This window comes from Helianthus annuus, chromosome 6 (assembly GCF_002127325.2).
Source record: "Helianthus annuus cultivar XRQ/B chromosome 6, HanXRQr2.0-SUNRISE, whole genome shotgun sequence".
Lineage (NCBI taxonomy): Eukaryota > Viridiplantae > Streptophyta > Magnoliopsida > Asterales > Asteraceae > Helianthus > Helianthus annuus.
This window is the reverse complement of record NC_035438.2, coordinates 59,893,021-59,896,815: the sequence shown is the minus strand read 5'-3', so window position 1 is coordinate 59,896,815 and position 3,795 is coordinate 59,893,021.

Genomic DNA, 3,795 nt, shown 5'->3' with positions numbered 1-3,795 from the left:
ACATAAGTCTCGCTACTCGGTACATCCAGGTTCGGATAAAATGTACCACGATCTCAGAACCACGTATTGGTGGCCTAGCATGAAGGCCCACATAGCAACTTACGTTAGCAAGTGTTTGACCTGTGCGAGGGTCAAGACGGAATATCAGAAACCATCAGGCCTCCTCCAACAACCAAAGATACCACAATGGAAATGGGAGGAAATTTCCATGGATTTTGTTACTGGCCTGCCTAGATCTTAGCGTGGGAATGATACTATTTGGGTGATCGTGGATCGACTCACAAAGTCTGCACACTTCCTGGCTATTAAGGAAACGGATAAGTTCTCCACTCTAGCAGACGTATATCTTAAGGAAGTTGTTTCAAGGCACGGAATGCCGGCCTCTATTATCTCTGATCGTGATGCACGTTTTACTTCAAAACTGTGGCAAGCGATGCACAAATCTTTTGGCTCTCGATTAGACATGAGCACAGCTTATCACCCTCAGACGGATGGGCAGTCTGAGCGCACTATCCAGACTCTAGAAGACATGCTTCGGGCATGTGTTATTGACTTTGGCAACAGCTGGGAAAAGCATCTGCCATTAGTAGAATTTTCATATAATAACAGCTACCACACCAGCATTCAAGCCGCTCCATTTGAGGCATTGTACGGGCGTAAATGCCGATCACCTCTTTATTGGGCAGAGGTGGGTGATAGTCATATCACTGGTCCAGAACTTGTGGTAGACGCAACGGAAAGAATTGCTCAGATACGGTAACGAATGGCGGCAGCTCGTGACCGTCAGAAAAGCTACGCTGATAAGCGCAGAAAACCACTCGAGTTCCAGGTTGGGGATCGAGTGCTACTCAAAGTTTCACCTTGGAAAGGTGTAGTCCGTTTTGGCAAACGAGGCAAGCTCAATCCGCGGTATGTTGGACCGTTCGAAATCATAGAAAGAATAGGCAAAGTGGCCTACAAACTAAACCTACTAGCAGAACTCGGTGCAGTTCACAACGTTTTCCACGTGTCAAATCTGAAGAAGTGTCTGTCAGATGAGACCTTTATAGTTCCTCTCAAGGAACTCACTATCGACGAACAGTTGCGATTCGTCGAGGAACCAGTTGAAATCACGGACCAGGATGTTAAGGTCCTCAAGCACACCAGAATACCTCTTGTTCGAGTTCGTTGGAACTCCCGTCGTGGCCCAGAGTTCACCTGGGAACGCGAGGACCAAATGAAGCAAAAGTATCCCCAATTGTTCGCAAACAGTACAACCACTACTGAGGCTGAAGCTACTGCGGAATTTCGGGACGAAATTCCAAACCAACAGGGGGAGGATGTGACAACCCAGGAAAACCATGCAACTTAACTAGTTTCCTCAGTGAGTACGTACCAAATTTCGGGACGAAATTTCTTTCAACTTGGGGATAATGTGACAACTCGTATTTCAGAACCCATCTTTGTGTTTAATGTAACGTATGTGGACCCTATGTGATTATGTGAACTATGATGATTAATGAAATATGTGTTATTATGTTATGTGAATATGTGTTGTGCATGTATGTATGTAATAAGATCACATAAAATGAACCGATCGCACAACAACAACCCGATCGCACAAGCCTTTGGGCTTTGGTTCCTTACCATTCTCGGTCCACACTCTTTTGTAATTGAACCGAATGGGCAGCCCATTAAGAGGGTTCGGCCACTCCCCTATATAAACCAATACAAAACCCTTGTGAGGTTTTGCTTCCCCATTATTTGCTAACACTCTATACACACCAAAAACCCTACTCTCTCTTTCTCTCCCTCACGAACTCGACGACAGCCAGATCCCTTCTCCACCAAAGTCTTTCTATTCGGATCAATCCTTACTCTCTTCTTTAATCGGTTAGTGTTCTATCTTTTGATTGTGTGATGCATGATGTCGTGTTATGTATGTTCTACATGATGATTTAGGGATGATATGTGAATTAATGATGATGTAAACTGTTAAGATTTGGTGTTCTATATAATTGGCTCATATGTATTATGTGTTTAGATCGACATAGAAAATCAATGAGAGTATGGCTTGAATCCAGAATCAAACATGTATTAATCGGCTGTTATGGGATCTCATACGAATGATTTGTTGATTTGGCGTGATAGATTGTATGTTAGCATGTGGGTATGTTAGCCTAAAAGTCCGATTGATTGTTAATTGTGATGATTATGTATATTACTTGATGTTCATAGGGATTTGATGTTAAAGCCCCTGTTTGATCGATGATTGCATGTTTGGAAGTTGTTAATGCTGAATTAATTGAAAGGATGAGAAATAAGAAACTGTTAGAATGATTGTAACCGATTACCATGATTTACGGCAATCCCTTAACCAATCGCACAAGATTAGATTCTATAGAATCTGGCCTGATCGCACAAGACTGAACGCACAAGTGCAGTCGCACAAGTTAAGTACAAGCACATAAAGCACAGTGTACAATCAGTTTAGGCATGATCGCACAAGACCTTGTGGATCGCACAAGACAGCGCCGATCGCACAAGGCTTGGGCCACACACAACTACTTAAAACTGTTATGATGTTGGGCCTCCAAGCCCAATCCCAATCGCACAAGGATTGGTCAGTCGCACAAGACCATCCGGATCGCACAAGTTACCCGGATCGCACAAGATCCCTACTTGTTATTATTTGGGTTTCTTTGATGAATCGCACAAGTTGGATTTGTTGCGTGACTGTTAGCGTGTTACCATGATCTGTACATGTTCGTAACTTGTTAGGCTATGTGTAAACATACGTGCATTACTTGAAACCAAAACTTGACTTGTATGGTAACCATGTTAGGACGTGGTTGACCCCTCTTAGCTCAAGTAACCTTTTCGTTTATCTGCCTAGCAAACCAAGGTGAGTTCACACCCTTACCAAGCATGGGATTCCCGGGGTTGGGAATGGGATTGAATGACTTCTTGTACTTTCATCGTTACTGGAATATATACCACTGACCTCGTTAGAGGAAGGTCACTTATAGATATAGCTAGACTAGTAACACATGGGAAGCCCCCACTAATCTTCGCACACATGCCAGGAATGGCCGCGATACGAATACTAATCTTCGCACACATGCCTGGAGGGCCGCGATACAAATACAACTAGTCTAGAATACATGGGAAACCCCCACTAATCTTCGTAAACATGCCTGGAGGGCCGCGATACAAATAAATACGATACATGATTTACCAAACGAACATATTCTTTACGAAACAAATACTATAACCAAACAACCAACTGTGAACTCGCTCAACTTTGTTGTTGACTCGTTGTTACATGCCTTGCAGGTTAATAGGTACTCATGGAGCTTGTACTGGGAGGCGCGGTCGTTGTGGACATGGATCGTGGATGCCATGTTTAACATTTATGACATTTCAAACTTATTATTTATGTTGGGTTTTGCATTTATGCTTCTGCTAAACATTGAAACTATACTTTTGTTTTGGAACACCTTTCATATTGTTTGGTTGAATTACATTTACTATTGTTCAATATGATTGGTGGCTTGATCCTGGTCAAGTCACGCCTCCAAGCGGTGATACTCCGCATGTGGATTTTGGGGGTGTGACAATATTGCCTTCAAGTGAGTCTCACTAATGAAACTACTATCCAGGTGTAAACCAGTGGGTTCAACACCAGTAGTAGCTGCTCCACTTGAACTACTGACAGGAATTACTTGTAATTCCTGCAGTGTAGCCTCCTCAACTGTTGGTGGGTTAACAGAGATAGAGACACCAGACTCAGTCACTTGTTGTGGTATATTCTCA